Below are 12,122 nucleotides of genomic sequence, written 5' to 3' on the forward strand. Positions count from 1 at the left end.
ACAAAGGTCTTTTGCTCATTTCCCGACACTTGCAATGCTGACAGATGCCCTTCGACATGTGGGAAAAGACAGGAAGTCATTGAACAATCTGCACAGAGAGTTCTGCCGTCGCTTCTCTGATTTTGAAAAAATCACATCACTTCAGCTGGTGTCATGTCCTTTCTCACAAGATCCTGAAACAGCACCACCAGGTTTGCAGTTGGAACTGATCGATTTTCAGTGTGACCGCATCTTAAAAGAGAAGTTCAGCTCGCTTAAACTGGGTGAATTCTATGCTTCATTAAATGTAACCAAATTTCCAAACATGCAGAAGATGGCAAAGAGGATGTTGGTGTTGTTTGGCTCTATCTATATGTGTGTGTGAGCAAACTTTTAGTGTTATGAACATTGACAAAGCGCCCCACATATCCCAGCTCACTGACCAACACCTCAGATCTGTTCTGAGTATTGCCAAAACCAAACTCACACCAGACTTTGATGCACTGGCAAAAAAGGGTGATCGACAACACTGTTCCCACTAAGATAAAAATGACATTTTAATGCTTTGAATCGGTTCTGTTGGGTCGCTCAATGTGGTCAGACACCATAATCTGACAGTCCATGCCATTTGTTCCAGGTTTCTCTATTTTAGCTTGATCTCCTCAGTCTTTTCTGTATATAAAACTGTGAAATAATACATTCCCAAGGCAAATGTATACAAAGCAAATTCAGTTATGAAAATGAATGCAGCAGGGAAATGATTTGAATATGCAATGTCACAGTAATGTTGTATCTTGTTAATTTCATTATAGCAACAATTAATGCTCAATTCTTATGTTGGAAAGTATAATTACCATAGTCAAAAAAAGGAACTAAAGGGGAAAAAAGTTTTTTGTAGTGAACTTCACCATTGTGTCAAGTAATAAAGGACATTCCTTTTTGAAATAACCTGTAAAACTGTACTTTTCTGTCCATCTAATATTGTCTTGGTCCATCGGTACAATTTTTTTTTAATCCCTTAGTACCAAATTAGCATTCTTTAAACACTGTTGGCTAGTATTGTTATTAAGCATCTATATTCTTTTATGAACATGTACCCATCTTCCGGCGGCTACTTCCAGGAGGATGATGCACCAGGTCACAAAGCTAATATCCTCTCAGGCTGGTTTGTTGAACTTGGCATGTTGTGGAACAGGTAATTTGCATCATGCAAATGTACGTCAATATGAACCAAAGTCTAAGTTATGTTTCCAACACCTTGATGAGTCTGTGCCGTCAAGAACCAAAGCGGTTCTCAAGGCCAAAGGGATCCAACTAATACTAACAGCATATGTCTCATAAAGTGGCTTTTGTGCGTAGCTGTGGAATAGCTTTTTGTAAAGTTAAAGCTTGCAGCTTGAACCATCTGGGCAGAAGTTACAAAGGAGACTTATCTTAAGGAACACTGCTGTAATGTCAAAATAATTTGGAACTGTATACATGGAGGACTGTCTGAAATAAAAAGGGTGACTTTTGCTGTTCCTCTTCATCTTCTGAGATATATTTCTTATATTGTGGTGCAATATTTAGATGTGTAGATATAAATTGATATTATGTGGATTTGCTTCTTAGTTGGAATAAAACCTCATGGATTAACAGGATTTCCTGATTACCGTCACTTAGATTACATCAGTGCTGTATGGTAGAGTTGCAAGCACAGATGCCTCCCGGAGGAAGATCCTGTGTTCCTTACTGTGCAGTTTTCACGTTCTTCCCACACATCTATAGGTTGTTCCAGTTCTCTCCAACTATCCCAAAACATGTATGTAAATTTGCCTTTAGAAATGGTTAGGTGCATGAAAAAAAAGTTTGTCATGTGACTGTCTTAGAAGACTTATATGCTGCCTCTTGCCCATTGATGGGCATGTGCCCATTATAACCCTGCACAAGAATAAGTGGCTATGATAGATGAATAGATGAATTTGATGAGTTGATAGATGAATCGAGGAGTTGACAAACTGAACAAAGCAATCTGGAATTTGTTGCTTTGCAAAGGCTTGCAATCCTATTCAACAACAGTTGCCATTCATGAAATCAGTATTTTTGCATGAGCAACTACAGGCTTCTCATTGTTGGACCATGTTGCTGTAATTACTTTTAAAATTTAAAGCCATTAGCATTTGTTCTTCACCCTCTGTATGTCAGAACAGATTCAGCTGGAACAGAGTCAACAATGTTAATGCTTGCGCTTCACCCTCTTCCCATCAGCCCCATCTGCCCTTCATATCCTGCGTTCTCACTTCTCCCCTACTGTGAGTTTTCTTCTTCTCCATCTGGGTATTAAACAAAGGCTGTCTGGTCCTTTTCCAGTTTTTCTCACTTTGGTGCTATCCTGATTATGCTGGTTAACACACATTACATATGTTTTGAGTGGTCTGGGGTTTGTCACTACTAGAAACCCCGTTACCTTGTTTACAGTGACTCTACAGTAGTAGGATAATACTCTACAGTTGGAAGAGCTTTATGACACTGGACTCAGAGGCATGCTCTGGCGGTGTTGCTATGTTATGGCTGCTTGGCTTAAGAGTAGGTGATGCAGTTTGTTGCGCGCTGTGAGCAGTCAATAAAGCTGTTATAAAAGATGGCCTAATGTTTCAGGGAGGTGTGGATAAAAAACTGTTGTTTTTTTTGTTCATATGATATGGTATGAACCGTTGTTTGAGTAGTGTGGAAATTCAAATAATTCATTGCTATGATGTATAAGTATTACACACCAGGAATCTGGGATTCTTTAAAAAGAAGGAGAAAAAAAAATCATTCTTCTCAGGCTGATTTGCTTCAGGGTGCAAATGTTTGTAAAACTCCATAACAATGTGCTTTAATACTTAGAAAATTATATTTTGACAATCAGAGAGGTAATTGTTGCGAAAACACTGTTACGTCAGGTAAACTAATCATTGCTGTCAACTGTTATTGTTGCATTGTGGTGAACAATGAATTGATGATTGCATTTGAGGACTGAATATGAATAGTGCAAGAAAATAAGTTCAGGTAGGATTATAGTTTTTGTTCTTGCAAAACATCCATCCTGAGTACTTTTTTTCACATGGCAGAATGTTTAGGGGTACATTATGCCACATTTTGGGCTGGCTAATAGAAATAAAACAGTTAAAAATTAGACAGACGCAAAAACAGTGGTCTTGCAGTTCTGTTTCATTTGCTCCAACACACCTTTCCCAATTGCAGGGGCAATTTAAAACTTTCCTGGATTCCATTTAGTTTGACTACGGCATTTTCATGACTATTGCAGATTGCGCTGCTGAAACAGACTCCACTACTTGGACAGTTTTTAAAGAACTGAACAGTGCATCTTTCTTCATGAGACATTTACATAACTTTTTAATGTATTTGTATCTTAGCCGCAAGCCTCAATGCTCTTATTATTAAGTCAATAAAGTTGCATCCAGGTGTGTTTTAGTGTGTTCCAACTGATATCATCTACTTGCTTTTGTCCAGCAAAGCCTGTGCAAACTGTTATTGAAGAGGGAAACAAAACAACATTATTGTTTATATGTTCCTCTCTTTTAGTACAGTTGTATATAAGTTTGGCATATGCAGAGTCTCATGGTAACTCTGGAGGAGCTGTAGAGATCCTCAACTCAGTTGGGATATATGTTGACAGGACAAGTATTAGAGTTACACTCTACATATCCAGCATTTATGGATGAGTAGCAATAAGGAAACCACAGTTGAAAGAGAGCCATAAGAAAGAAGAAATTTGCTAGGAGCTATGCAGGGGACACAGCAAACATGGTGCTTTTGACATATAAGACCAATATTGAATATTCTTGCAATTAAATGGGGGTGGGTGGTGGCAAAATCATGCAGTTGGGATGTTTTCTTCAACCGGGCAAGCTGGTTAGAAGACAGCTAGATACAAGGCAGCCCTGCAAGACTGCCAGTTGACTTGGGCAGAGGTTCACCTTCCAGCAAGACAACAATCCTAAACATACAGGCAAAGCTACTGTGGGGTGGTTGAGAAATTGAAGCATATTCATGTGGGAGTGAATATTGACTGATCCAGATAATACCCAGACCTAAATCCAATAATAAAAAAAAAAAAAAAACTATGGTGAAGCTTGGCAACGCTTTTACAGCTGCTATCCCTCCAGTCTGAATTTAGTTTATTTTTGTAAAAATGGGCAAACATCTCTGCTTCTAGATTTACAAAGATTCAGACGTACTCCATAAGACTTGCGGCTATTATTTCATTGAAAGGTTGTTTAAAGCAGCTTATTTTTCTTCCACTCCACAATTGTGTTCTACCTTGTGCTGACCTATCCTATCATGTAAAATAACAAACCACAGTGAAGTCTGTGATTGTAATGTGACAAAGGTTGAAGGGTATGATTACATCTTCAAATTATTATACTGGCATGTCTTTTTTGTTCATCTTCATGAACTGTGAATGATCATTTTGCGCATAGCTGCAAGTATTTGCTTGAGATTAAACTAATTATGGAGTAATTCAATCAGACCCTGCTGTTGAATCCACCTTCCAAAGATCCATCAGCAAAGCAAGGGGCTCTTACACTGCAGCTGTGAAAGGACGTTCTTGACCACTCGGACGAAAGGGGAAGGAACACGCCAGTGGTCTATACTTATTTCAGAAGCAGAAATGTTTATCAGGGATGCTGCTGTGACCAGAGTGATTGTCAAAGTGACAACGTTAACGAAAAGCAGTAAAATGCACATCCATGTGAAATAATGCATGTCATATATTCATAGCACAACTCTGCGTTGGTCATGCTTTGGTCCTGGCAAATGAAATGAGCTTCCCTTGTGCTGTCATGGGGCATTATTCTTGCTGAACTTTTTTTGGCTCCTGCCCCTGTCTGCCGTCGGTGTGGTGAAGTTAATACTCTAGAGCGATAAGACAGATGGAAAGAAAAATGTCAGGAGATCAATGACTTCATCTTCACATTGAAGCACAACTTTTTTTTTAAGTCTGGAGAATAATTGAGGGAGGTTGCAGGTCTTGCCATACGCCAATCAACTAACTAAGGTATTTCAACTAAAGACATCATGATGAAGTATGTAATAAATAATTAGGTAAAAAGTCTTGTTGCATTTGCACTGTTTACAGAGTTTAGGACAACTGATACTTTCCCATCTGTGGTTGGAAGTCCTATTTTTAAGGGAGCTCTGGATTATTAAAGTTGGTTTCTGTTTAAAGGTTATGAGCACATAATATCTTACTTGCAGTAGATGCCTCTTTTGAAATCTCATTTTAGTCCAAATGAGAATTAGCTGGTCCTAGAAGCAGAAGCAATTGTTACAATGGTTTAGGTTCATAAAAAAGGATTTGCATAAATTGCTACTATTAGGTCATTAAGTGTTCCTTCACCTTGTTCTTATCGAACCAGTAGTTAGCATCAGTCACAAGGTCTAATTAACTTGGCTTTATCCTACATGCAGAGCCGACGCTAATCTAATGCAGGCAAGATATTAACTGATTATAACCTTTGAACAAAAACCTCTTGTCAACAAACCAGAATTTTCTATTATAAAAAACAGCAACATTTGAACCTGAAGAAAAAATCTTCCTTGAAAAAGAAATTCTCATTTTCTTCAGTTGGCTCCAATCTAGTAAGTGTGCTTGAGCTTTTAAGTGGTTACTTGAGGACATGTTTTACTCCGTCCCAAGCTTCAGTACCAAATACCATTTAAGTCATTTCCTTACGCCTCTTCATAGCCCTTCACAGTCTAATTTTACTTTCCCTTATAAGATACACAACAGAATGCATTAGTTTTTTTTTTCCTTCTCCAAGTAATTTGGTCATCTGAGCGTATTTCCCAGCCACAGATAATTAGCTTGCTTGTCAAGGGGACAAGAAAGATGAAGATTTGGCTCTCTGTGGATGAAAATGACATGTAGCCATGAATATAGTGCTATGAAATCAGCATCTCAACCAATCAGTAAGCCCTGTATTTTTGAGACAGCTCGAGGTGCTTTTACACTGGAGGAGAGCCGGTGTTGGAACCACGCTAGCTGAAATACAAGAACCACAGTTAAATTCATCTTTCACTATCATTAATGATGCTAATCTATTCCACCATTTGGGGACCTTCCAGCCTGGTCTTGCTGAGGATTAGTCACTGTTTTGATTGGGCTCAGAGGCCAAGTGTTTTGCACTTGAAAGTAGTGTATGTCCATGACCTGCGTTTTTAAAAAGCATCATAATAGTGTAGGATTATTTAGAAAAATACAGTTTTGTAACAGCATTAGCCTGCTGGAGGTGTATATTCCTAAAAAAAAAAAAGAAAAAGTCCTGCAGCTTTTTACCTGATTTATAATCAGAATGGTAGCCACAGGATAGAGTGAGAACGTGATTAAAAATGTTGAATTATGAACTCTTTCAAAAAAAAAAAAAGTGGATTACAATGCTGTATCTTGTACTGTTTTTCTCTATTTATTCTGCATACAAAACATTTTAATAGAGAAGCCATTTTAAAAAAGCGATAAATAGAAGCCCTATTTCTTTCAAATTGTCATGCGAATTTTGAGCAAACTTTTAAAGTATTGCAAAAAAGAAAATGCAAATTAGGCTTGCTAACATCTGCTGCCTGGGAGCAAATTAACCAGGCCATGCGAAGTGTAAACGGGAAGGACAGGTTCCAAACTAGTGTGGACCACACATCTAAGAAAAATAAAGAGAGGTTTTCAGGAATGTGTTGCTATCAGGGAAGTTGTAATTGTTCTGTCATGTCAAATAGTACTGGCAGTGTTACTTGGAGTCCAGAGATGTTGAGAATGAAATGCAATTCTATGTGCATTATCATGAGAATATCTGGGAACATGCAGAAACAGAAACAGCTGATAAGTCATGTGAGCTACATGTTCGCTATATCAGAAATTATTTGGCAAATGTTTCCATCTCCTGTTTTGTGCATTAACTCTTTTTTTGCAGCAGCCAAAAATCCCTTCAAGAAAATTTACTTGGAGTCTTTTCCCACACAGTTTGAAATTTTTTATTATTTTTTTTACATTACTTTGTTTCAGTTGTTAAATAAAAATAGTTTTCCCTATGTTGATTTCAGTTTATGAAAATAACCACACAGCTATGCCGAACTGGATGTTGGTTGTTCTTTTCATCCCACTAAGTCTATTTTTTGGTGCAAAGCTAGCAAACAAAATGGAGGCAGATGTAGAAGATTTTGCTACATACTGGTGTGGTTTGTCATCTTTCATATACCAGATAAAAGGCCAGCTATATATAGACATTTTCAGTCAAGTTAACTACAGCTATTTTGTTTTTCTTTTGTTTGTCTTTTGCACCAAACTAAAATAAAGGCAAGCAATATAAGCCTTGAACAAGCTGACTGTAATTATAAAGGTGCAGTTTTCAGTTTAAGTTGAGTTTAACCCCTTTCAGAAAAGTGTTGATTATCATTTTTATTTGTTCTGTATGTTCAATCAATCATCATGGTCTTTATCTAGATGCATCTAAGAAGGGAGTTTTCCATGTCCTGCATTTATTTTGTCTTTGCTCTCGAGTATTATTCTTTAGGTATTTTTTTAAAGTTTGCTTTTTTTTTTTAGATAAGCTCAAATAAGAACAAAAATGTTTTAAGGCATCAAGTAAATCTTTCTTGAAAGTTAAGCAGACTTCACAGAGCATATATTTCTCTCCCCTGCAGTGTCCTTTGCATCAACTTGTGTCATTGTTCAATTGTGCTCAGCGGCTGGAATAGATTTGATGTTTACTGGACCCATCATTTCCTGCATGCATGCTCATTTAACCTTATATAGAGTTTACATAAAAGTTAGGCTGACCTCCACTAGAGCAGCTTTCAACCTAGAGTTGCAGCTGCTTTTACATGGCATCACATTCTATTTGCAACCTAACATTCGAGCTGTAATGTTTCAAGTGTAAATGCTCAATTATTTAGTCATTAAATCAGTATACAACTATATCATTGCACCCAAGTAAAAAAACTTTAGCCTTAGTTTGTAGAAATCAATAGTAGGAGAATTAAAATAGTATCATTATTATTATCATTTTTTTTTTTTGTACTTTTGAACCCAGTTTGTGTTGGGGGTTACCTGAAGATTTTGAACAGAAACTATCAACATAAACGTAAAGTTAGCAACATGCCGCCTGTTCTACCACACAACAATCTCATCATAGATAAGTCCATGATACAGAAAAGATTCTTGAGGACAGAAATACTTGTTTTGCATACTTTGTTTAATCTTTTTTAATACAACTGTAGCCAATCTTGATATGAAAGGATCTTTATTGAAGTAGGACCAACTGATTTCTATATAGGCTGTCACAGTCAGCCATACTGAAAATAATATGTTTTTTTAGCTCCCATCTTCCTTTTCCTTTTTCATGCTGTACTAGGCTAATCTGTTTTGTCAGAGAGGGTGTAATATTACATCAAACCGAGAGCTGCCCTGTTCTGCTAGCTGATTAACTGTGCTCATTACCCATTGATATATATAGCGGAATTATTAAGCACTGTAGACTATGTTCTTCGTGACATAGTAAAATAAAATCCCCAAATTCCAAGCAGCATTTATTGTATCTTCAGTGACACTCATCATTTGGATTGAGTATTAAATTCCCAAAATGAAACATTTACTGGAAGAATTCAGGAGGACACAGCACCTCCACTTCTCAGAGATGTCACTATAGTATTATATTTTTGCAAGCCATGCATGGGTTCCTCAAAACATGGCAGGAGTGAAGGGAAGCATCCAAAAAGTTCACTTTTCTGAAATACATCTTTCAAAACGCTATTCAACTCAAAAAACCCGTCTACAGTTATGATTATCACTCCAACACATCCTTCGACCCTAATAGTTACTTGCTATACCTGTGGTAGTTGGAAAATAGATTTAAAATATAAAAAAAAATTAGCAGCCCCATCACATAAACTGGAGACAGAATTAATTGGTGCTGCAGCTTATTGTTGATAAACACAAGGGAATAATTTACAGAGCCATGATTGATTAAATATTCCAATCCACAGGTGTCATAGATATTGTACTGACAGAGGACACATAATAAGCAGCAAGTAATGTAAAATTAGCACATTTCCTTCTGAGAAACAATAGTTTTCTTACTCAAACACCCATCACCTGGCCTGGCTGCAGAGTACACTTTTTTTTCCCCTTGTGTCCTTTGGTGGCATTTCAGGTATTCCATGTGGCAAGCATCTTCTCTACATGTGCCAGGGCAGTTTTGCTCTAGAATAACAATACCTCAAGAAGGTATCCTATTTTCATGATTTACTTCATGAAACCCAGACTCTTTTTTTCAGCATCAAAGTAAGAAGTTCACTTTAAAGTAAAAGTAACACATGTTTGAATGACCTTCAACTATTATGACTATTTGTGTGTTGGTGTGTGTGTGGTCGCATGGATGTATGTGCAGAAATAAGTGCGTTTGTGTTGAGTGGGTGTATATCAGCGAGTTTGTCACTCGGAGGTGCACAGTTGATAGAGTGGCGAGAATGGTACAAGGCCTACAACACACAGCACCAAAAAGCAGCAAAGGGCAGGCGGATCTGGCTCCTGAATGCCACAGAAGTCACAGGCAGACAGACACAAATCACACCAAAGAAGCTTCATCAATGGAGCACAGGAGCTGCAGCTCCCGGGCTAAGAACGGGCGAGGCATAGGGTACCGAGCATTTTCTCCAATTGATAGTCTGCAATTGTTGAAAACTTATTAGTTGTGTCTCTGAGAGAGTGGTTTGCATTTTCCAAAAAGAGCAACACATCTTCAGCAAATAAATCGATTGTGTGGATTCTATTAGCTGCTTGAGTTCCATATGTTTTTGCTTTGACAAATTGCAGCTGCCAATTGTTGTGTTGTAGTGCATAATGTTTGCTGTCTCGCAGAAGAGACCAGGTGACATATTAGGCTGATCATTTTAAAAAAATATGTCCACACTAAACTCTTCACCCTTAAGTAAACCTCTCAAGTTTTAAAAGTGGTATTTATTTTTTTTCCATCTCCATCATAGTTACTGGTGCATGGTCACTGAAGGAAATAGCATGGGTTTGTGCCTCACATACCTCCTTCATAACATAGTTGCTGATTAGAAATAAGTCTATGCAGGAGTAGGAGAGGTGATGGGTAAGAAAAACTTCTCTGTGTGACATGAGCACCAGGCATCACACAGACCAAAGCCTTTCAAGTTCTGCTTTAATGTGTTAAATGACTGCAAGTTACAAAGTGCAGACAATCTGCTGAGCCTGTCTAACTCTGTGTGCAGAGTTAGGTTAGAATCTCCTCCCACCACAAGTGCAGTGTGCCAGTCTGAGTTCAAATGGCATACGCAAATATGATAAATGCTGGAATCTTTCATATTTGGACTGTATACATTGCCAATAGACCAGTCTTTGTTGTTATTGATGATCTCCTAGATCAAAAATGTTGTCTTAGAGCAATCAGTCTAAATTCGGATGTGTGGGTATCTCTAAGTAGGACAACTTCTTTTTATTTTGATTAATATTTCCAATTCCATATACAATCCATGTGACAACTCGTATTGAAGTCATATCCACAACTAAGTGTGAAGTCTAAATAAAGTGTGTATTATATCTTACTGTGTGTGTACATGTGTGTATGATACAGACCTATCATCTACCACGCTTGCCGGCCTCTTAGCCAGCAAACGTTTGCTCCAGGATTCGACTCGAGTGGCTTCCAAATTTTTTTGAGTGGAGTAGTAGTCTAGTGGTTAGAGAGCAGGGTGTTAGCATCCTGAAGAGGCTGCTAGGTTCCTGGTTCAACTCCCACAAACTGCCACTCTGGCTCCCTTTCTTTGTTCAAACTCACTCAAAACAGACCCATGGACAAAAGTGATGGCATTTACAAATCCTATTTGAAAAAAAAAACAGCCTCAGCACCTTTTCTAACAAAGATGGCAGTGGACATGATTTGACACGCTTTTTTATGAATTGAGTGTGCACAGGAACTGGGCTGAGATCTGGCTGCTCATTTTTGCTGTAGCTATAAAAAACTTCTCAGGTGAAAATTGTGAAACTGGACACAAAATGTGTGAGCATCTCTTAGGAATTACTCAGGGGACTGTGACTCAGGTTTCCTCAGCCTGACAAAGATGGTTACTTCAAGCCTTCAACTTCTTTCTCACACAAGCTCATTCTAGGGCAGACAGTGCTATGACGGGGAAAAAAAAAATGTTTTTCTGCCTTACAGTTTTCTGTTTTTTATCTTTTTTCTCCTAAGTATAAACACAATTTTATTTGTTGATCATTTTATCTAATAAAGGCATGTGTGGAAAAGTAGCTGCCCTACCTTCCTTGTTAAATTGTGAATAAACAGATTAACCACATTTCTGGACAGATCAATCCAATTTCCCTCACCTCATCCATGCCTGACCTCTCTCATGTCTGCAGAATAGAGAAATCTCTTAAATGGGACTTGCCAGGTTACATGATGTGCAGTGACAGATTTCAAAATGCAAAATAGCATGTCTGAGTTCAAATAGATCCAAAAAGAGATAAGAAATGGTTGCATCCAAGCAACTTGAGACAATGGGAATCAAACAAACCACAGTGAGAGCCATTATCTACAAAAAGAGAAAATATGGAACAAGGTGAATACTCACAGAAGTGGACAGCCTACCAAATTATTCTGCGAATGCATCAACAAGTCTTCCAGAAGGTCACAAAAGAAGCCCTAAAGCCTTGAAGGCCTCACATTCAAGGGCAAGGAGTATTTCAAGGCAAAGAATACTGAGCAAAAAGAACACAAAAAACATCTTTAATTCCCAAGACATTTGGGAAGAAATTCTGTGGCCTGATGAGACAAAAGCTGAAGCTGAAAGGTTTGCATCCTATTACATCTGGCATAAAAGTAATTCAGCATTTCAGAAAAGGTCACACTGACAGTTAAAATTGGTCGTGATAGTGTGATGGTCTGGTGCTGCATTGTCTTCATTATTAAACCTTTATTTATACAGGCAGTCTTATTGAGACACCAGTTCTCATTTACAAGAGAGACCTGTTGGCACATAAAAAAAGAGTGAACAATAAAATAAGCCAGAACAGAGAGTTGTTAATACCTGGACCACTTGCTGTAATTGAAACGTTTAATTCTGCTTGCAGAAACTCCTGAACA

The 12,122-nt window shown here is 37.9% G+C and overlaps 1 protein-coding gene across 3 annotated transcripts in view; it reads left to right on the plus strand.

Annotated features, from left to right (window-relative positions):
- The window catches only part of grid1a (glutamate receptor, ionotropic, delta 1a), a 347,515-nt gene that overhangs the window by 104,163 nt on the left and 231,230 nt on the right, over positions 1–12,122 (plus strand). The window lies entirely within an intron of this gene.

This window comes from Fundulus heteroclitus, chromosome 22 (genome assembly GCF_011125445.2).
Source record: "Fundulus heteroclitus isolate FHET01 chromosome 22, MU-UCD_Fhet_4.1, whole genome shotgun sequence".
NCBI classification, from domain to species: domain Eukaryota; kingdom Metazoa; phylum Chordata; class Actinopteri; order Cyprinodontiformes; family Fundulidae; genus Fundulus; species Fundulus heteroclitus.